We start from the raw sequence: 24,778 nt of genomic DNA, 5'->3' as shown, positions 1-24,778 counted from the left end.
TTCTACGTAGCCTCCCCTCAATTTTAGAAAATCACACTGAATGCTCTTACAACCAAGTGGAACTTCTTTGGCGTGTTGTTCAACTACCGTATCACATTCGCTCCTTCTTCTGCCTTGGCGAACTATCACAGACCCATTCCGTACTTCGTCGTTTTGTGGAAGCCTATTGTTGATTGTTGATAAAACCAAGTGTCGTCACATACGATGATTTTTTCCACAAAAGAACTGTCCGCATTTTTTATTCAGTCAAATCAAGACAGTGTCTTGAACACTTGCTTCAGAAATTTTTAGAGCGTTTCTCAATTGCCATTTGCCATGCAACAACGTTGACACACTGCTACTGCATACTGATTGGTCTACTGCACACCTGTTTTTTAGAGTTTTTAGAAGAAGCTGCCACCGTAGTTGCGGTGCCTCTTGGACGAGTGTTTTAGACAGAATAAATACGAGTGATGATAATATTTTGATTCTAGTACAGATATACGTCAAGCACGATTGGAAAAACTTAACAGAGAAGATACGTAATCGAGACAACGGAAACAAAGAAGTTGCAATTAACAATGAAATCACTGATCGAGTAGGTCAGTTTCTATAACTGGGGCAGTTAAAGACTACAGTTGAATGGACAAGTAATAAACAGAGGAATGCTAGGAGAGGAAAGTTTACATTCGCTGTTTACTACAAATTTTTACTTGTGGCAGTTAGACACACGCTCTTAAGAAGAAAATCTTTCAAAAATGAAGGTTTTTCTGAGAGAATTGCAGAGAGTACGTTGAGAATTAATAGGATGGAAAAGGATACGAAAAAACTCATCGAGACAGCCTGGAGTGGAAGACGTGCTTTTGACTGCAGCGAAAATAAAAAGGCAGCGTCAGTGGACAAGGGAAGTTCTCTGGCGGAATGCGATACACAAGACTCCGGCGACCTGTTAGAAAGCAGGCAGATGGTTACAGTAAACGTACAGGAGCAACATGCATGCCTATAGCTGAAAATTGTAACGCAGTGGACGGAGTAGGCTTTCATCTAGCGGTGGACGACAAGTAGTTGATGCTCGTAATTCCATTTGTTTATTTGTTTATTTGTCCATATAATACTCTTTCTCAGTACATATGTGGTACACAGGATATTGGACAGAAAACCTTTTATCTATTGGTTTTTCAAATGTCAAACATACATTATTTAAATTTTTATAACAAATTGGATCAGTACAGTTAATGATTACAAATTTTTTAAAATACTGTATATTTATAACTTATTTCTTCAATTAAAGATACAAATTATATTATTTCTTGCGTAAGATACTGTGAGATTGAATAGTAGCAGTTTTTCAGAAGGTAGGCTGTCGCAATCGATGGTCCTAGAACAATACCTCATCGTGGGCTAGGTGCTATTTATTTAACTGTATTACACTGATGAACTACATTACACCGATGAAATTCATAGTGTAGAAAAATTTCATGTCATGAATTGATTAAATTACACTGCTTCCCAAAATTAAAACAACAAACTGCTATTTCCCCGTCCTATGTCTAATTCATCGAATAATCACAAAAACTGTCAACAGATGTTACGAACGTGTCCTGCACGGAAGACTCCGCCGGCTGGAGTGGCCGAGCGGTTCTATGCGCTACAGTCTGGAGCTGCGCGACCGCTACGGTCGCAGATTCGAATCGTGCCACGGGCATGGAAGTGTGTGATGTCCTTAGGTTAGTTAGGTTTAAGTAGTTCTAAGATCTCGGGATGACCTCAGAAGTTAAGTCCCATAGTGCTCAGAGCCATTTGAACCATTTTGCACTGAAGATGGCATTTCGATCGACTGACAACCACGTCAGCAATGACGGCAGGGCACCTATCAAGTAGGGGAGTGTTTGCAGGGTAGTCCCACATCCACAATCGCTATATACACAGTCACGACGGTGCAGTATGTCACAGAGAAGATGCCTACAGAAATTCTGTGGAGGGCCATAGGAAGAATGGAAGCAGGAGAGTTGTTAACAGATGTGGCCCGATGGCTTAATGTGAATCATTCTGTTCTTTCTCGGATGAGGTGACAGTTTATAGAGACCGAAACTGCATCCCTGAGCCAACGACGGGGACCACGTGTGACATCAGAGAGAGTGGACCGTTATGTGGCTGTAAGGGCACAATGGTACCGCCCCAGTACTGCACTACTACTGGCATCTGACCTCCGAGCATTTCCTGGACGTGTTGTATCGAGGAAAACGGTGTACAGAAGGCTTCAGCAGAGTGGCCTTTATTGTTGGAGATCTGCTGTCCGTTTACCTCAGGTGTTTCTTCGCAGAAGAGAGCCGTCAACATACCAGCTGGTCGGTCGAACGGAGGGCCAATGTTCTTTTCACAGATAAGTCCTGGCTTGGTCTGGTGAGTGATTCTGGACGGCTTCACATCTGGAGGGCTCGTGGAACACCATTTCGGAACCTCGCGTCTTGAAACAGATCGATATCGAGGGGTTCCTAATAGTGTGGGCAGGAATTATGTTGACCACTTGATCGCCTCTTCATGAAATTGTACGGGTGTACAACAACATTTAACGACTGTCAGGTATCGCGAGGGGATCTTGGGATCTCATGCGAGGTTGTTGCAAGGTGCCGTGAGCCCAGACTTCGTATTGATGGGTGATAATGCTCGGCTTCATAGAGCACGGGTATCTGATGTTTTTTTGGAAGATATTTCACGCATGGTGTGGCGTGCTTGCTCTCCCGTTTTGAAGCGCATAGAGCATGTCTGAGATGCATTAGGGAGACGGGTTGCATCACGTCAGCATCCACCAACCACTCTCCAGCTCTGCAGGAACTATGGGCGTTATTGCCTCAACATGAGATTGATGATATCATTCATAGCATTTTTCGTTGTTGTCAGGCCTATACTGGTGCCAGATGTGGTTACACCCCGTACTGAGCGCATTATCCAGTTGCCATACTGTGTGTGCAAACCTGTTAAGTTGGAAAAAGATGATCATTTTTGTCTACTGCTATACAAGTTGCAGTTTACTACGTTCTGGATTCATTACATTGTTTCTCCTATTCTATCATTTGTTTATACTGTTTTGCGGCAAAATAAACGCAACCTTGCAAAATTTCCGTTTGTTGCTTTAATTTTGTTCACCAGTGTACCTTGGTTTTAGCTGCAGCAGAAGTAGAGGTTTAACATTCACAACTCCAAATCATCTTTTTTCTTAGATACCTTAATGTTTTCTACTTCCCTCTTATTTAATTTTCTGATGAAAGATAACATACTAGATGATACCATGGGTGCATGGAGAAGTTATTAATACTGCCCTCTCATTTCATTTTCTGATGAAAGATAACATAGCAGATGGTACCATGGATGCATGAAGAAGTTATTAATTTCTCGGCCTGGTGACGAACAGCTGTTAATTTTTTAGATGGTAAGATGCATTTATTTATCGATGTAGTCCCCTTTCAGGCCTGTGCACTTGTTTCGAGGTTTTGTAGTGATCACCTTATAACTTAGCAGCCGTAACGAATGTACCCAATTCGAAAAAGTCTCCTGCCACAAATTTCTGTAGATGTGAGAGTATGTGAAAGAGCGTGCCAAATTTCATCATATGTACTGTGACTGAAATAACCGCATGCTCCACAGGCGTCAGCGTGGTCCAGTGGATGTCGGTTCCCGCGACGGATTCCGTGTGTCCGGTAGATGCAAAAGAACGTTAGTGCAGACACCTTGTTCAGATACAATGATCATGTATGATCTACCTCTGGGTTGGAGACTGTAGCCATTATGACAAGTTCAATAAAGTTTATGTAATATTAAATCTCGGGGTCTAAGTATATAATGCTCGTATATCTCTATTGCAAGCATAAGATGGTACCATCAGCTTTGTTAACTTATACCGTTTATTGAAATAAAAGTAAGGGGCGACCGAGTGGGAGTTAGATCGCGCTGATTGGCTTACTTTAAGCCATTATGCTGCGCAGAGAGAAAAAGGTTTGGAATCATGGGCTCTACCACATTCTAGCCGTGCGGCAGAGGGTACAAATGTTGTCTCAGTTCATCCGTAGAGTGTTGTGGTTGTGTAGGTACGTTTTGAATTTTGTTGCAAAGACAGTTGAGAGTGAACAGTAACCCATCGGTTAATGAACATTTTCGTGTTACTTTTGTTAGTGCTACAATTTTTCGTAGATTTTCTTTTAAGTGCTACAATGGTTTCTCCCGAATTTTAAAGAAAATTTAATCATTTTCATTACAGATCAACACTTTCTCATCATGGGTATACTCCGGAGGTAATCTGGTGCTCTAATGTCCAGTCATTTTACAATGTTTCTCCCTTCCGACGTAGTTGCCACCGGTAGCAGATCTTGTGATAACGAACACCAGTCATATCCCTGATATCCCACTTGTAAAACACTTATGGCAAGAGGAACTTTGTGTTGAAAAGAAAAGTTTTAGGCTTCTTCTCGCTTATACACTGAAGAGCCATATAAACTGGTACACCTGCCTAATATCGTGTAGGGGCCCCGCGAACACGCAGAAGTGCCGGGACACGATGTGGTATGCACTCGACTAATGTCTGAAGTAGTGCTGGAAGGAACTGACACCATGAATCCTGCAGGGCTGTCCATAAATCCATAAGAGTACGAGGGGGTGGAGATCTCTTAAAACAGCACGTTGCAAGGCATCCCAGATATGCCCAATAATGTTCATGTTTGCGGAGTTTGGTGTGGCCAGCGGAAGTGTTTAATCACAGAACAGTGTTCCTGAAGCCATTCTGCGGCAATTCTGGACGTGTGGGGTGTCTCATTGCACTGCTGGTATTGACCAAGCCCATCGGAATGCACAATGGGCATGAATGGATGTAGGTGATCACACGGGATGCTTATGTACGTGTTACCTGTCAGAGTCGTATCTACACGTATCAGGTGTCCCCACACCATTACAGAGCCTCCACCAGCTTGAACAGTCCTCTGCTGACATGCAGCGTCCATGGATTCATGAGGTTGTCTCCATACCCGTAAACGTCGATCCTCTCGATGTAATTTGAAACGAGACTCGTCCGACCAGGCAACATGTGTCCAGTCATCAACAGTCCAATGTCGGTGTTGACGGGCCCAGAAAAGGGGTGAAGTTTTGTGTCATGCAGTCATCAAGGGTACACGAGTGGGCCTTTTCAGCTCCGAAAGCCTGTATCGACGAAGTTTCGTTCAATAGTTTGCACGCTAACACTTGTTGATGGCCCAGCGTTGAAACCTGCAGCAATTTGCGGAAGGGCTACTCTTCTGTCACGTTAAATCATTCTCTTCAGTCGTCGTTGGTCCAGTTCTTGCAGGATCTTTTCCGGCCGTAGCGATGTCGGAGATTTGGTGTTTTACCGGATTCCTGATATTCAGGGTACACTCGTGAAATGGTCGTACGGGAAAATCCCTCCTTCGTGCTGTGTCCTATCGCTCGTGCGTGACTGTAGCACCACGTTCAAGCTCATTTAAATCTTGATAACCTGCCATTTTAGCAGCAGTAACCGATCTAACAACTGCGCCAGACACTTGTTGTCTTATATAGGCACTGCCGACTGCAGTCCCGCATTCTGTCTGTTTACATATCTCTGTATTCGAACACATATGTCTATACCAGTTTCTTTGGCCCTTCAGTAAATTTCCTATATGTACAGTAAACGTTCTTCAAACAGTAGTTTTCCGTAGTTGATATGTTCATGCCCGAGTTTCTGAGTGCAAGCACTGTGATCTTCCGTTACTAGTAGCGTTGTCGTTGCGGTAAGAATTCTAAGAGAAGCTAGAGAGAGTCGGCACACTACTGAGCGGTCCTAAAATAGCTTGCAGAGCAAAGGGAATAGATTACAAAGGATGATGAATTGTGAAATATGATTTTGTAAGGATTAATTGTACAAATGAAGATTTATTTGAGGTAAAGTGTTGCTGAAATGTTTGCTTGCGCATACTTCTGATTTGTTGGAAAATGTGAAGTGTTAGTGGAATTTTCTCTTTATTACTATGGGTTTGATGATTTGATTGCTCAGACATGGCTTGCACTCAGGTGATCTATATTTACCACTCCTTTACCATTTCAGTAATTAATCACTTGGGAGAGTAAACTTTGTTATGAGAGAGAAATTTCATAGAGAGTTTCAGTTTTTGCAACACAGTTTTGTTTCAAAGATAAATTTTCCTTCAATATTTACAAAATTCAATTTCCATCAGCGTCCTCCCACGAAAGAATTTCACGTTTAAAGTTTATTTATGTCGCTCAGTGCACTTTGCGGGAACACAGTGATTAGAATAATTTTCACGTCCTTGCATTACGCTGCGCAAGCCTCTTGCTTTCCTTTTAGCTTGCTGGTGGGCTACATATTGTATGTTCACCACTTCGAGCAGTACGTTTCCCTCACCACAGGTAAACCATAAAAATTTTTCAGGACCCGATTTACGGTACACTCAGGTTACAGTTAGATCGCTCAAGGTCAGCTTTGGTTTTCATAATTCATTATCAGATTTAGTTTAGGTTGAGCTCATTTCAGATTTCATTTTTGATGCAGACAATCTTACTCTCACAATGCAGTGTTATATTTCCTCGTGTATCATTTATTGTATTGGAAGTTTGTTTAGTCAGATTACGTATGTAATTTCACAAGATATTTTAAACATTTGGCTTATTTAAGCTTTCAAAGTTCGATTGGTGATTTATGTAATATTTTCGCTCTGTTAACCTTGTGTGCTGGATTTGCAAGCCACGTATTGTGACTTCACGCAATGTAGCACTTCGCTGCACTATACAACAGAATTTCACAGAACAGCTTATTTAATACAGTTACTTTTCTAATCACTTTGATAGGACTAATTAAAAATAAAGTTATAGAGTTTCAGTTTTGGAGGCTCGCTTATCAGATAGCGTTTCTGTAACTACGCCATTAGCATTGTTCAGGATTACAGTACAGATATACAAGCTGTAAAGAATAACATTCCAGCACGGTCCAGATTGAAAATTGAAAATTCGTGTGTATATCTTATGCGACCAAACTGCTCAGATCACCAGTCCCTAACCTTACACACAACTTAATTTAAACTAACTTACGCTAAGGACAACATACACACACACGCCCGGGGAAGGACTCGAACCTCCGACCGGGGGAGCCGCGAGGACCGTGACAAGGCACCATAGACCGCGCGGCTAGTCTAGATTGAGTTCGCAAGATTTATTAATAAAAGTTACAACGTGTTTCATATAGCCAACTGGTACATCCACACCAATTCACTGCCATAACATAGTCAGCTGTAAAAGGTCACATTATTACCTGCTACCAGTTATACATTATGTATAACGTTTTATAACGACCAATGCGCTCTTTTAACCGAGTCACTAATAATTTCTACAGTGAGATTTTGAAAATCATACCAACACTACGTTCTTGTGGTGGGAGTAATCCTCTGATTTTTTTTTTCTCTTTGATTTATATTACTTTTGCAGGCGGGCCACTTTCTAAGTACTTTTTGGAAGGAAGATATATTTTAAGTTTTCAGCTACTGTGCCGTTCTAGAACTGCTGCTGATGAGACGCCGATGTTGGCCCATGAGCTTCATACACGAGCCCGCTGAGTAGCGTAGAAACAGAGACAGAGGTAGAGGGAGATGGGTTTGAAGGGAGCTGGTGGTCCTTCGGTTTTCCTCATTACCGTAATGGAAGCGAAGACGCTCATTTGTAAGCGGAAACAGAGGGAAAGCCCCGAGCCGCCACAGTTCCGAAAATCTTGCCACTTGTCAGCGAGCGCGCACTCGCGACCGGCAGACAGCGCTAAATTGCGGCCGCGGAGACTCCAGTCCCGCCGCCCTTACCACCACTCCTTCCCTCCACGGGCCTTCCGGGAGGGACGGAATTCCTCAGTGGATGGCGGTAGAACCTCTCAACGTACTCACTCGTGCCGTGCCTGGGGGTCTGGGAGGTGGTGATGCTGGGGGAAGCTGGGCGGAAAGGGGATGGTAAGATACTCGGCGCCATGTCTGATACGACATCCCCCCACCTTCCCCTCCCCGTCGCCTCGGTTAATTAGCGGAATTCGTTGCCGTGACGCAGTTGGTCGCAGGTCGCCCCAGCTAACCGCATCTAATCCGCCCGTCCATCCGTCGGCTGCGGATAGATTTTATATCTGCTGCGCTGCGAAGTTGGAGGCCACTTAGCCTCGCCGCGGCGGAAGCTTACTACCACTCGAGCAGAGGGAGATTGATAGAGAGAGAGAGAGAGAGAGGGAAAGAGGGGAGGCAACTTAAGTGGGGTGGAGGCACTCCATTTCAGAGATACTTCGGTACGAGGAAATATCTCGGGAAACTTACGACGACTTTGCTCCGTGATCTCCGGACTGGTCTGACAAACACGATGTTGACTTTGCCACGAAGTACTGCCGTCGTTCTGTAGATTCGTCACTGCTGGTTACGTTTTAGTAGCTCTTTCACGCACGCACGCACACAGATTCTTCTCAGCACCAAAATTATACTGTAGACAGACGTTTAAAAGGAAAAAATTTCCTTAATCGGAATCCGGGTTTGTTCAGTGCAGTACTTTACTGGGTATGAGCCAGTTGGATGTGATAATTACACTTTTTCCTTCCTCCAACCTTCAACTTTACTTATATCATCTTCCAGCATTATATTTTTTTCTATTCTGCTATTTTAATGAACTGCCTACATGTTAAAGAACTCCGTATAACATTCAATATGTACTAATACTATTACCCATATTTAGGCGCGCCTCTTGGTTTCGGTACCAAGGAAGGCTGTGACATTTATGTAAATCGGAAATGGGGTGCCAGGGTTCTATAAAAAGTTTGCAGAGTGTTTCTCCTTTAGTTTTAATAATGAACTACTTAATAAAACGAAAAACTGACTCCAAGGAAAGATCTGTAGGCAGCAAGTGCTGCCGACGACGTGAATGTCCCGACACTCTAGAACCACAGAAATGACTATAAATGACATGTAAAGCAGAGATGTTTCATGAAATGATGCATATTGTCGTAATTCACAAGTATAAATACGAAAACCACCAACTACGGTAGATTAACTTCGCTTCATGCTAATCGTTTTTCGTGTTTTGGAATCTGAACTTTGGACGTTCACTTTGTGGTCTTTTGGGCTCGCGTGATAAACCAGTCAAGTTTTCGTGAGGTAACGGATCCCGTGTTGTGACTGAGTGACTGACTGACTGACAGATTGGCTCAGGAAAATCGAGCAGCCGCCATGTATTAATGCTTCAAATGGCTCTAAGCACTATGGGACTTAACATCTGAGGTCATCAGTCCCCAATACCTAGAACTACTTAAACCTAACTAACCTAAGGACATCACACACATCCATGCCCTAGGCAGGATTCGAACCTGCGACCGTAGCAGCAGCGCGGATCCGGACTGAAGCGCCTAGAACCGCTCGATCACAGCGGCCGGCCCGCCATGTATATTTAACTGTTTGTGAGCCTAATATGCCATGTTTGGTGCTTTTCGTATTTATGCATGGGTATTACGAAAATATGCAGTTTAAGTATTTTTATTATTGTTGTTGTTCATCAGTCCGCCGCGAATTCTTTTCCTGCGACAACTTCATCTTAGAGTCGCACTTGCAACATACGTCCTCAGTTATTCGCTGGATGCATTCCAGTCTGTTTTCCTCTACAGTATTTGCTCGCTACGAATTCTCTGGTACCACGGAGTTATTCGCTGATGTCTCAACAGATGTCATAACCGTCCTGTCCCATCTTCTTGTCAGAATTTTCCGTATATTCCTTTCCTTACCGCTTCTCTACAGAAACTCCTCATTCCTTACCTTGTCCATGCACCAAATCTTCAACATTCTTCTGCAGCACCACATCTCAGATGCTTCGATTCTCTTCTTTTCCGGTTTTCCCGCAATCGTTTTTTCACTGCCAAACAATTCTGTGCTCCAAACGTACATTCTCAGAATCTTGTTCCTCAAATTAAGGCTTACGTTTGATACTAGTAGTCTTCTCTTGGCCAGTAATGCCCTATTTTTCAGTGCTAATTTACATTTGATGTCGTCCTTTCTCCGTCCGTCGTGGGTTATTTTGCTGCCTCGGTAGCAGATTTTCTCAACTTCAGCTATTTTGTGAACACCAGTCCTAATGTTAAGTTTCTTGCTGTTATCGTTTCCGATATTTCTCATAACTTATGTCTCTCTTCAGTTTAATCTCAATCCATATTCTTTGCTCATTAGACGATTCATTCCGTTCAGGAAATCATGTAATTCATCTTCACTTTCACTCAGGATAGCAATGCCTTCAGCGTATCTTATGATTGATATCATTTCACTTTGAATTTTAATTCAACTCCTGAACCTACATTAAATATCGTCCAGAACACGTCAATTTTAGCACAGATTCTTGTGCTAAAGTGTCAGGAAACGTGATGTTAGCTCAACATGTTACCAGTTCATACGTGCTGTTTTCACATTTACGATTTGTTACAATTATTCACAAGAAAATAAAATTTACAAATCACAGAACAATACACTCACAAGAGGAAACTTGCTAATAACCCAAGTTATACTGCAAATACCGTCATAAGCAACGAAGTTCTTAGTAACTAAAGGTAACGACATATGTTTTGTGATCTTATTTTTTTCCAAACAATCGTCAAACGTTGCTGAGTGATGAAACTTATGTTACCGTATTCTAATGCACTTTAGTGAGACGTTTACAAACTTAGCATATCTTTACAACAATGTATAGACTTACCAAAGCCAGCATCAAAAGGTAACTTTAATGTTATCAGAAATTAATATTAAATGTCCCTTAGTGACACATCCAAGTATAATATACCTGGTTTCGAGAGTGAAGGTTCAAAAGGTTCAACCACTCTGTTGGTTCCCTTTCGTTGTAAGCAGCGGAACGTGAAAAATTTGTGAAGACCAGTGGGATATCTTTTTGATAAACCAATCGAACCTTATGGAAGCCCATAAAAGATGTATACCTATGCGTCTCCCCAGCTAACATCTACCAGCATTTCAAGGTTCCGCTTTAAAACCAGCCACTGGTTACTACTCAATACCAGCAGTTCCGAAAAAGGTTCCTGTCATCATTAAAATCCGTGTAGGAGGTTTCTAAGTGCGCTTTGATGATTAAAATTCTGTAATACGTTAGTGAGAAATATATTTTAATGTATATTTTTGGACGGTTCCGCCTCAAAGCCTTTAACTAAAAACCACGCTTGAATTTTATTTTCACACGACCTGACCAATTTGCTGGTGCTACATCGTTTCAGAGATATAATTACTACATTCTAGTGTCCTTATACGTATCTTTTAAATAAAACCTACTTTGCGGAACTTAAATGAAACCAGTTGTTCTAACGCGTTTTTAATATCTGAATTCAAAGGTTTCCTAAAGCAGTCTCCAAGTTACACTCTTTGCTACTTTCTTGGGCTCGATTTCCTTGTTTTTGATCATTTTCTCTCTCTTTCTTTCGTATCCATCTTCTGTTATTAGTATACCGCCCTTTTCGGTTGTCTTTGTTTTAATTTACTATCTTCTTCTTTCGCTGACTACGCCTCGTAGAGCTCAATACGAGGAGCTAGATTTTCACCAGATGAGTCTTTTTCGTAAAGTTACCTGCTTGGTGTGAATGTTGATGAGGACGGGTTTGTACGTTGCCTCTTTAACTTACGTGTGTTTGTGCTGCTACAGAACTTCTTTCTCCGATACCACTTGGGTTGCAAGCTTTGGTTTCGTTGACACTCTGTCACTAATCTGACTCGTGTTGTGTTTCCCCAGTTCGCATTTGGGGTTATGTTGCTCCTGTATGTAAATTCTTTGCTGCAGACAGTTAATATCCAATATGTGTCCCAGCCAAGATTTTTCTCCTCTTTCTGATTATCCCTTCTAATAAACTTCCTTCTTTTTCTACGTTTTTTATTGCTTCTCAGTCCTTGCCACCTTGAGCAGTCTTCACCATAGCGCATTTCAAAACTTTCTGGCCGGCCGGGGTGGCCGAGCAGTTCTAGGTGCTACAGTCTGGAACCGCGCGACCGCTGTGGTCGCAGGTTCGAATCCTGCTTCGGGCATGGATGTGTGTGATGTCCTTAGGTTCGTTACGTTTAAGTAGTTCTAAGTTCTAGGGGACTGATGACCTCAGAAGTTAAGTCCCATAGTGCTCAGAGCCATTTTTGCAAACTTTCTGAATATCACTCTTGTTTCATTTGAATTTTCCACGAATCACGCTGTATAACATTACACACCAGACATAACATGTAGCAATTCTTTTCCTCATCTATTCTGGAATTCTTCTAGCTGGCAGTAACTGTTTCACCTTGTCTAATACTCTCTTTCCCACCGATATCCTGCTCCTTATTTATTCTGTACAGCTTCCGTTCCATGTCATTAAACTTCCCCTGTAAAGAAAAAATTTTACTTGTTCTATTATTTTTCTGTCTAAGAATATATCAACTGGCGCTTATCTCGTGTTTAGTCTCATCAGTTTTGAGTTTCCCGTATTTATCTTTAGTCGTTCTCGGCCTTTCTTGCAATACTGTTTGTCAACTGCTGCAGCTCCTCGTCTGATGCCATCTGCACTGCTTGGCCATCGACATAATTTATAGTCTTTATCCTTTTTCCTTATGCGTTCTCTACGCCATACCTGTTAGTTCTTCTCCGTGTACGGGGTGAGCCAAAAGTCACTATCATCGTAACCCGTTAAAAACTTTTTAAGTTAATCTTGTTTGCTCGCTATAATTATAGATACCAGAATGCACTGTTATATTTTTTTTTCATATGATCACTGATACAAACCCAAGAGTGCACTGCTGAAATCAAACATTCTGATATTATTCACTGTTGATTGTAACATGTCGGAAAGAACTTTTCTGATGAAGAAACGTGATGAAAAAACGTGGTACAAACGTGGATATAATTTAATAATAAATTAGTGGAATACTAATTTCAACACTGTTCCACCTACAAGAAAGGCTTTTTACAATTTACGGAAACATTTTGAGAAAAGGGGATCTGCAATTGATTGTCACAGGTCAGGCAGGCCATCAGCAAGTGATGAAAGTAAGCTTAAAGTTATCCAAAGCCCTAAAAAGTCTATTTATAGACTATATCTAGAGCAGGATATTTCTAGAACTTCTGGGCGGTGAATTTTATATAATCCCAAATCGTAACAGTACAAACGTCGTCTCATCACTATGTGATCAAAAGTATCCGGATACATGGCTGAAAATGACTTACAAGTTCGTGGCGCCCTCCATCGGTAATGCTGGAATTCTGTATGGTGTTGGCCTACCCTTAGCCTTGATGACAGCTTCCACTCTCCCAGGCGTACGTTTAATCAGAGGATGTAAGGTTTCTTGGGGAATGGCACCTCCCGCCTAACTGTCATAGTACTTGCAGTGGAATTCCCGTGCGGTGGTCTGGAAAGATGTCTCCCTGTTACACATTACGGCCCTCTTCAACTTTCAGCGGTCTCTGTCAGTTAACAGACGAGGTCGATCTGTACGCTTTTGCTCTGTGCGTCTCCCTTCACGTTTCTATTTCACTATCACATCGAAAATAGTGGACCTAGTGATGTTTATGACTGTGGAAATCTCGCGTACAGACGTATAACACAAGTGACACCCAATTACCTGACAACGTTCGAAGTCCGTGAGTTCAGCGGAGCACCCCATTCTACTCTCTGACGATGTCTAATGACTACTGAGGTCGCTGATATGGAGTACCTGGCAGTAGGTGGCAGTACAATGCACCTAATATGAAAAACGTATGATTTTGGTGTTGTCCGGATACTTTTGATCACGTAGTGTACATGGACTACTGGAAAACGAACCTGATCGTAGGGTTCAACAGGTGCTACAGATTGTGACTTTTGGATATTCTGTATGTTGAATAGCTTGTGTGACCGTGAGCGTCCTTGCCTTATACCCCTTCCAGCCCTCATGTCTTCCGTCTTCTCATTCCCTACTCTGTCACTTTTTGGTTTGTGTACTTCTCCTTTATTAACTCTTTGTCTTCCCAGTCTATACCGACGTAGTTGCCTGCCGGGGTGGCTGAGCGGTTCTAGGCGCTACAGTCTGGAACCGCGTGACCGCTACGGTCGCAGGTTCGAATCCTGCCTCGGGCATGGATGTGTGTGATGTCCTCAGGTTAGTTAGGTTTAAGTAGTTCTAAGTTCAAGGGGACTGGTGACCTCAGAAGTTACGTCCCATAGTGCTCAGAGCCATTTGAACCATTTTGAACCGACGTAGTTTAGAATTAACAGTAGTATACTCCAGTTGCCTCTATCGAATGCATTCTCCCTGTCGATAAAACATATAAGCACCTCCTTGTCCTTGTCCATTTCTTCAGTCATGCTCAGGAAACCTATAGCACTTCTTGTTTCTGTATACAACAGTGAGAAAAGTGAATATGGTCTTTACTTATTGTGGTTGTGGCCAAACAGTGTGGGGAACTGTACGTTTGTGTGCTGAAAGGTATCCTTTTCGTGCCAGGCACGGATCTGTCTTTGCAAACACTATAAAACAATTTAAGAAACTGATAGCGTGAAGAATAAAATATGCCAATGAATGTAGACTGCAACCGATGAGAGAAAAGCAACCAATATTTTAGCAGCAACAACACACAATCCACATATGACCGTATGGGAAACAGAATGTGTGAGTGGAATCATAGAAGTGTTCTGTGAATACTACAATTCAATGCATTTCATCCTTTTCACATTTTGCAGCTTCATGGCTTTGCTCTAAAATTCCATTAAAGCTTTCGGAATTGTGTCTACGAAAACTGCAAAGTAATGTGGCGTTTCTATGTAAGATTTCTTTTACAGATGAAGCGTCATTTACAAAACAGGGAAGATAACTATACATAATATGCACTACTAGTCAGCTGGAAATGCTCGCTGACTGAATGAAGTGAATAAAGAACGACTTGTTGTGTCTACATTTCAAGACTCGCATCACTGGTCCCTGTTATATTGATGGGTCTCTAAATAGCCACAATTATATACAGCAATTAATACGCAAGTAGTGGGCGAATTGGAGTTCTGGTGTGGACAATAAGGGCCCATCTACATCATTGTTATGAGGGTCTTACCCTCCCCACCCCCTCAAGGTCATGGTCACCCTTCAAGATCACCCCTCTCACTTGCCCCTTCTCATCCCTGTAGCCTTAACCTCCCTCTCCACCTTGCCCTCTACCTACCAGTCTCTTCCCACAACCTCTCCCTTCACCAACACAGCGTAAATACAAGGTACTGGATCTAACCTATTTGTGCTTCAAGGTGGAAATTAGTCAGTTAAAATGGCGGTGTAAAAAGTTCAGGAATTTATAAATGACGGAATCAGCATTTATATACATCTATTACTTCGTTAGAGATGGGCCACTCGAGCTACATCAAAATGTTATATAAGATTATTAATTTTTAAAGCATTATGGTTTGGTTATCTCCTTTCTCATAAATAAACTTAAAAAATCTAAGTAATATCTGTAGAACCATATAAGTGATGCAATAAGTTTATTATTCTACTGAAGAGCATCAGTGGTAGAGAGATAAAGTGTCGAGTACAACCCTTGTAACACATACAAGGAGAATTAAAATGCTTGAAAAACGCAATATGTAGGAACTAGTTTGTCCACCTCAGATGGAACAGTGTTCCCTAATGCAGTTATGAGATGGCTTCCAGAGCAAAATCTTTGACAATCTCCCAACAGGTTTCGATTTGTCCTTCAGTTCCACCACTCCTCTACAGTTTGGTTACAAGGTAAGAAATCACACTGTATTAGAAAGTACACTGCCTGACAAAAAAGTGAAGCGCCCAGAAGAGGAGGAGGAAACAAGGTCTTGCTGGCCACTGAAGAAACTCAGATTCAGATGGACAGTTCATAGAGACAGGTGTCTTGCATGGGCGAGCATTATTCTGTTGAAAACTGACATCTTGATACTGTAACATCAGGGATAACACATGAGTATGGAAGGTATCTATGGTGTACATTTGTGCTATGTGATATTCTGTTCAGTCACTTCCGGCAATTAACTCAAGTCATACCCAATGGATCCAACACCATGACACCAGGAGTGCCTGTCCAAAACATTGAAGAGGTCGCAGCCATACTTAATGATTATGGTTGGGCACAACAGCCATTCATTGCTGAACACAATGCAATGCCATTAATCAGGAATCCTTACTTCCCATTCATGAAATCACTCCAAACGCCATTTTTTGTGTTTTGGTGTTAACAGCAGTATATGCATGGGGTTCTAATCCCCTAGTCTGGCTTCTGCTAGTCCGGATAACACAGAATGATGCAGAGAATCTATTACTTGTTCTTGGATGGCAGGTGCAGATTTGTTGAGTTTACAATGTGTTTGGTGAACGATATAGTAATCATACATTGTCATGGTATCTCGAGGTCAACCAGAAGCTTGACGATGAGTATGCCTGCCCTCGCATTCCCATGCAGACCAACGTCAGGTCACTGCCACATCTGAATGCCTGATAAATCTGTATATTGCATGATTCGACCAGTTGACTTAGTGGAGAGCTACAATGAGGCTCCGTTCAGAATCTGTCAGGTGCTGCTAATGCTATCTCAAACAAGTACATGGAACCTCTGCGTCCATCACAGTGATAACATCTAACATTGTTCACTCCTCCCTATGTACCTACTGTTCTGGTAACAGCACTAAACACTAGTAATACTGATATGCTCTTGTGACCACTCTACCTATCACAGACAGTTGCAACTTCAACCATTTACATGACCACTGATGGTGCATACATGTATGAAGTTAGTTCTCGGTGCTTCACTTTAATTGTCAGAAAGCTCATATTTATGAAATACAATTACGAAAAGACTCAGATATTGGAAAATATATATGCAAAAACGTTTTCCACATCTGCACCGAGGTCTACATGACTACTCTGAAATTTACACTTATGTTCCTGGCAGAGGGGTCACTGAACCACCTTCAAACTATTTTTCTACCGTGCCACTCTAACAACTCATGGGGAAAATAAATACCTAAATCTTTCTGTATGAACTCTGATTTATCTGATTGTTCATACATCAAGAAAAGTTTTGCATCACCCTGGTTTCCAGAACTCCTGTAGATAGACGTTGACTGTGGATATTGCAGCACAGACACAATCCCTTTCAATGTTCAGAGATGTCACTAAACCCGCCCAAAGATGCAAACAACCATGGATGAGCACCGCCTATTAGACGGAGAGGGTCCGACAGCCGATCAGTTCCAGTCATTCCACCAGGGATGAGGTACACGGCTCGTGTTGTCTGTAGTTCAACCATGCCTAGACGGTCAATACCGCCGTTCGATCGCGTCCGCATTGTTATTTTGTGCCAAGAAGGGCTCTCAGCAAGGGAAATGTCCGGGCATTTCGGAGTGAACCAAAGCGACGTTGTTAGGACTGGAGGAGATACAGAGAGATAGGAACTGTCGATGACATGCCTCGCTCAGGCCGCCCAAGGGCTGATACTGCAGTGGTTGAAGGCTACCTACGAATTATGGCTCGGTGGAACCCTGACAGCAACGCCACCATGTTGAAGAACGCTTTTTGTGCATCCAAGGACGTCGTGTTACTACTCAAACTGTGTGAAACATGTGCATGATGCGTAACTTCACTCCCAACGTCCATGGCGAGGTCCATTTTGCAACCAAGACACCATGCAGCGCGGTACAGATGGGCCTAACAACATGCCGAGTAGACCGCTCAGGATTGGCATCATCTTCTCTTCACCAATGAGTGTCGCATATGCTTTCAACCAGACAATCGTCGGAGACGTGTTTGGAGGCAATCCGGTCAGGCTGAACGCCTTAGGCACACTGTCCAGCGAGTACACCAAGGTGGAGGTTACCTGCTGTTTTGGAGTGGCATAATGTGGGGCCGACGTACGTTGCTGGTGGTGATGGAAGTCACTGTAACGGCTGTATGATATGTGAATGCCATCCTCCGACCAGTAGTGCAGCATATTAGTCACATTACCATTAGGCTTTCTGAGCCTGACTCAGGACAAACCCATACTTCTAGATGTCATCAACCATGTGTCTACAACCTGCACTCATAATTTGATTATGTATACTTCTATATAGGAAACATTGCAATGTACTTCTCAAAACAGGATCTGCAATATCATATTCATAATGTACACGAAAGCACCATTCTTGAAAAGCCGCATGGAATATCCGACATTATCCACTATGCCATTTATGTGATCATATGCCTGTCTCAATACTTCCTCATGTGTTGTGATTCGAGTTTTGTGTTCTTGCATTCATAGATGCCACTTCTTTCTTTTTTGTATAGTAGGAAGTCCCATTCATAGATCCTATATTTTTGTAGCTTGTTTCACAACGTATTGACTTACTTGTTTCTATATTTGCATTAACAATATTGTCAAGATACTTTTATAAATTGTTTGGTAGCTTCTAATATGACAGTGTATATCACCAACTTCAATGTAATGAAATCCACCTATCTTGATATTTTTACAAAAATTAACTTTGTTTGAGGTGGCCTAACCAATGATGTTGCTAAAGTATTTAAGCAATAACTCCAGTTCATGTTTGTATTCTGTCAGATATACTGCTCCTTTTCCCAATACGTTTATAAATGTGACTATGTACTCAAATTTGGAAAATACATGTGTTTAAGCACAAGTGTGATGTGGTGAGTTTCTCATTTGTATTTTTACTCTGTCCCACTGTCTGGCGTAAGCTTGTATCTTATTTGTTTCTGTTACCTCTAGCACCGATGGCTGTTCTATAGTCAAATCAATCTGCGATAAATTTAGATTATTCATGACTGATCACTACATTCTTCCATTTTTATCTCTGTTAAATGTAGCATATGTTCATCCACGTCCTTTACAAAGACAAAAATATCATCCAAATATACCACACAGTGCCATTATTTAACCAATGCAAAAGGCCATGTAACAAACATTGAAATATAGTTGGCTCATTCTTAAACCCAGTCGGCATATGACAGTATTGGTAGTATCCTGAACGAATTGTAAATGCCATTTACGACTGGTCCTTCAGTGAAGCTTTTAGTTGATGAGACCTACTCGTTAGGTCATTGTGGAGAAATAATCACACTTTCCCACATTCTAAAAAGTGTCATCTGGTTATTTGTAACCACATGATGGTCAAGATACCTATAATCGCAGCAAAAACAATGTTTGATTTATCCATGTTTTTTTGGAGCAATTACCAGCAGTGCTCCTCATGAGGTGGTACTTTTCTCAATAATACCATTCCACAACTGCTGATTAATGAACTCCTCCATCACTAGTTGTAGGTGATTAGGCACATGGTGTGGCTTACGAGACACAGATGAATCAGTCCATAACTGAGGTCACTAGTACAGACCTACGACGGTTAAACGGGGGTAGTAGAGCAGGACTGGTTCTGGGCAGAAAAGTGCTGACATCGGTATCAGCACTTCCTTATCTGTGGTGTCATATTACAGCTGAGACAATTGCGCATGTCACGTTTCGCTGATTTCATCATCAGCACTTCCTATCTCCAAGGTCGCTCCAAGAATCACGACATCAGTCCAAGTACCAAGGTCAAGGAGGAGAAGGGCTCCCCACCCTCGTTGCAATTCTGCAAATTGCCCCCGGATTTGTAGGAGTGAGACTTGACTGCAGTTTACATGCATGTCATATTTCTCTGATATCGGCACCCCAACCCTCACGCCCTCCGCTTCTGAAAATTTTGCGTGAACCCCCCCCCCCCCTTGCCCCATGCGCTATGCCCTGTCCCCCATACCCAGTGACCAATGCCCTGGGCCCTGTGCCCCATGCTTCATGTCCTGTACCCCAAATACCTCCTAGAAATGCTATGCAGCTATGTTTGCGTTATTGCCTTCCTTAAATTTTGTTCAAGTACTGGATCATCAGTTCTCACATCGGTAACTTCAATTTGAAGATATATATCGTTCACCATGGAATACTGATACCAACATTGGTCTATAAAATATAAATAATGAAATAGGAGTTCTTATTCGTTCAAAATGAGTTTTTCCCAAACACACTTTCCCACAACCTCTGAAAATGTAAATAAAGGCAAGTGCACTTTCACATCCTACTTACTCCTGTCACCAAAGATGGCTGCACTGAAAAATGATAGTTCTCTATAAATAAATAAAAACTAACATTTGCTTATAAAATATAAATGAATAATAAGAAATTCGTATTTCTTGAACATAAGTTCGACGTTAAATACCAGAAAACGCCAAATAAAAGCAAATTGCAGTTCCTCCAGTCATCAGCAGGAGACTGCACTGTCAGATCGTGACCATAGTGCAATCCTTGTACCACATCAACAGTTGGCTCCAGTAGCAATTAAAAACGCAATAGATAATTATTTTCTGCTTCCAAGATGTTGCAAATACTCTAAAATGTCTGCAGAATACAGCATCAGAGCGAAAAATTGCGACGTTTACACTGCTAGTAGAGGTTAATAAAGGAAAAACGCTGTTTGATGACACAGTATTACAAAAAAGGTCTGCGGTTAAAAGAAAGCATGAGTTAATTTCCACATATATGCTCACTCGTCAAATTAGTGCCCAAAATTCTGAATTATGTGCCCCAATGGGAGATTTCAACAGTTGACATTTTAGGAAGTAGGTCTAAAAATACGATATCGTAAAACTAACATAACTAGTTTTACGCCTACAAAACAAAGCACCGGTGCTCCATTGTTTCTTGCACCCAGGGCCCCTTGTGAGAATCTCTGTATATCGTAAAATCCCAATCATCCAATACATAAACTGATGTGCACGCAGGGTCTGCAATGGGAACGCGCTTCCTGGTGATCGTATCTCCAGCAGATATGGCACAGCTTTTGCCGCTAAGTGAGAGACCCTTCTGTTCTCTGGTTGCATCAGCAGGTCCCAACAGGCACAGTGCCAAGTCGTCGGTTCTAAGGTTCTCAACCCTAGCTATTATCGAGAAGAGTTTTGTGCACCTGACTTGCCTCTCAGGTTTCACCAGCAGACAGCTGCAGGCATGGTATTTCTGTGGTGAGTCGTCAGTTCTCCAATTCCACTGCAGCTGAACGTGGTGCTGGAGTGTGGATTGTGATTCCAGTTCACGGAATTTACTAAGACCGCTGTCCAGTTTGCCACGTGGGGTAGCCGTGCGGTCTAAAGCGCTTTGTCCCGGTTCAAGAGGCTGCCCCTGTCGGAGGTTCGAGTCCTGTATGTATGTGTTGGGGCTTATGGGCGCTCAACGTCGAGGTCATCAGTGCCCTGACACACATTAAAAGGAACGAATGTGGACAGAGCGAATAAAACTGAAGCACACACGCAAAGAACGCAGGAAAAAAAGGAAAATGCTACATAAGAAAATAAAGCGTAAGGAAAGGGAAAATGTAGCAACAAGAATGCCACAGGAAATTGTCATTGGCTGGCCACTTACATAAAATATGGGCGAGCTTGTCACACAGTGAGCAAATTAAGATCCTCTCCCTAAAATCTTTGTAAAAACATTTGAAATGGCACAGAACTTTAAAACTTTAATCACATTCGTCCGAGTGTTGCCTAAAAGAGATGGTAGGTCCGTTGGCAAGTCAGCCGCGGTCCGCTGATCAGAAAATCAAACGCAATCCAATAAAACGTGGCGCACAGTGACCTGGACGCCACAAGCACCACACATTGGAGGGCCCTCTCGCCGGAGCAGGAAGCCTTGCGTCATAGGGCTGTGGCCTATCCGAAGCCAAGTGAGGAGAACCTCGTCCCGTCGACGGGGCTGAAAGGAAATACACCACACACGCGTTGTGGGCTTGACGATACGGAGCTTATTGTCAGTCATTTCTAGCCACTCATCCTCCCACCGACGCATGACTCGTGAGCTCAACAGCGAGGTGAGTGCGTGCAGGGGGATAGCACACCCCTCGGGCATGGGTGTGTGTGTTGCCTTTAGCGTGTAATCTTAGGGACTGATGACCTAAGCAGTTTGGTCCCATAGGACTTACCACAAATTTCCAATTTTTTGTTGTTGTCCAGCAGCCCTGGAGCCCCTGTTGACATTGACGGCAAGTTACCTTCCCTATTCCATGGCTTTCTATAATGCTCCCTGTTCTGGCTACAAACGCATTCCCAGTGGCCTACTCTTCCACATGTCCTACACTTCAGATGAAGTCAGCTGAAAAAAATCGCATTTTCATCACAAACTTTGGACACTGTGTCCTCCAATTTTGTTACAGTCATAGTGGCTCCAGCTGAGTATCTGGGAAATTCTGCTCAAACGGACATTGGGCGATAAACCTCGCAAAAATGTATCTGTAACTAACTTAATAGCGACTTCATTTTCCATCAACACCTACATATTGACATTAACCTACCTGATTTTGTCCATGAATCTCTCGATTGAGTCACCTTCTCTTTGCGACACACATTTTAAATACTCCCTGTAATATTTAGAACTATTCTTCTCCTATGAGGCTGTAACAAGCCTTTCTTAAGAATTTAAAATGTCCCCATAATGCGTAAAATTTTTTTCGTATCTCCCACCAAACATTACTTCTCTGTATGCAACACTGTCCTTCCCTCCGACAACCTATCCTTGCGGCTGTCAACAGGTTATCTACAAACGCTAACAATTTCTCTTCTAATTTACCCATAAAAGGAAAACGCTAACGTAGTGATATTGGCATCTAGGATGGGCATTGGCGTACTGGACAAGGATCTATCCATCCTTAATGTATCTACCTGCCTCTGTAAGTCCTTGTTATCGACCCACATCTGAGTCATTTGTTCCAGTTAACTTAGAACTGTTTCTATAATGGTACATATATTTAGAAGAATAGAAAGAAATATAATATGAAAAATAACGCAAGGAGACACTTAATATTAGCATCACCATCACATAATCCTTATGCCTGCGTGCTAGCCATGTGCATTCTTCACACTCTCTGGTGTAATGTCCGAGTCTCTGACAGTTAAAACGTATCACCACTGAAGACTGGATGCATGAAGCACTGTGCCTCCGCAAATTATAGTGCCATCCCTAACTGGGCGCAGATATGATGGCTGTTTTCTTTAATACATTCTTTACAGTCACTCACATCGCCGTCTACTTTCACAAATCGAACTTTCCCACTGGCCAGTGTCAACCACTCAAATGGAATAAAAGTAAAAATTAGTTTGTTCTCATTCACCATGTTGAAATGCCGAAGCTGAACAGCGACCCACAACGTCACTCATTGTCAGTTGTTCTCTTCCGTCAACAGTGTAATATTGTCAGGGGTGGGGACACAATTAATTGCGAGAATGGTTGTTCTAACCCAGGATGGTGTGTGCACGACGTCGGGTTGCGTAGTACCCGCAACATGGCGATCATGGAATTAGAAACGATTATAAGCATCTGTGGTCTGTGAGTTGCGTCTTTGATTAATAATCAAAACGTCCTCGGTCCTGGATTCGAAACATGCCACCGCTTAAATTGTGATTAATAATCAGCATTGACGGACGAAGACTTCCGGCATAAGAAGTCACCCTCATTCCGCCAACAGCCTTATCATAGATGGCGGAGGATCAGACAGAGCTTCCGGGCACTCTCTTGTCCTATGGTGGGAAACTGCCCCAAAAGACGGAAAAATTAGCAATTATCAACGGCACAAGGATGCAGAAGGCAATGGAAACCACTGCATTAAAGACACATAATGTGTATCCACAGGAAGTGTGGTCTGTAATTGAAAAAAAGTGTCTTGATGATCTCTCCGTTGGCAGAAGATTCCGGAATAGCCCTCATTCGGATCTCCTGGAGGTGGCTGCCAAGAGGGAGGTGACCGTGAGAAAAAGATTGAATAACCAACGAAAGGGTAGGATTCAACGAGTCGGGACGAGGAATGTCAGAAGGTTGAACGTGCTTGGAAGCTCGAGAACCGGAAAAGGGAAATGTAAAGGCTACATATAGATGTAGTGGGGGTCAGTGAAGTGAAATGGAAAGCACACAAGAATATTTGGTGAGATGAATATAGGGTAATATCATCGGGGACTGGCATGCAGTTATAGGGGCAGGAGTAGAAGAAAAGATTACAGGAGAATATGGGCTTTGGACAAGGAATGAGAGAGGTGATAATAAATATTTCAGCTAGCAATACCGGATGCCCTGTTCAAGAATCACAAGAGGAGGAGGTGTGCTTGGAAAAGGCTGGGTGATACAGGAAGATTTCAATTAGATCATGGTGAGACTGAGATTTCGAAATCAGATACTGGATTGTAAGGCGTACCTAGGAGTAGATACAGACTCAGGTCACAATGTAGTAGTGATGAAAAGTAGGCTGAAGTCTATGAGATTAGTCAGGAAGAATCAACACGCAATGAAGTGGGATACGGAAGTCCCTAAGGAGTGACGAGATACGCTTGGAGTTCTCTAAGGCTGTAAGTACAGCAATAAGGAATAGCGCAGCAAGCAGTACAGTTCAAGAGGAATGGACATCTTTAAAAAGGATAATCACAGACGTTGGAAAGACAAATATAGCTATAAAGAAGGTACCTGCAAAGAAACTGTGGGTAACACAAGAAATACTTGAATTGATCGATAAAAGAAGAAAGTACAAAAATATTCAGGTAAATGCATGAATACAGAAATACAAGTCGCTGAGTAATGAGATAAATAGCAAGTGCAAAAAAGGTAAGACGAAATGGCTGCAAAAAAAAAAAAAAAAAAAAAAAAAAAGAGAGAGAGAGAGAGAGGAAGAAAGTGAAGAAATCGAAAAAGAGATGATTGTCAGAAGGACTGACTCAGCATGTAGGAAAGTGAAATT

This window comes from Schistocerca serialis, chromosome 6 (assembly GCF_023864345.2).
Source record: "Schistocerca serialis cubense isolate TAMUIC-IGC-003099 chromosome 6, iqSchSeri2.2, whole genome shotgun sequence".
NCBI lineage: Eukaryota > Metazoa > Arthropoda > Insecta > Orthoptera > Acrididae > Schistocerca > Schistocerca serialis.
The sequence above is the reverse complement of the archived record's forward strand: the minus strand, read 5'-3'. Positions refer to the sequence as shown.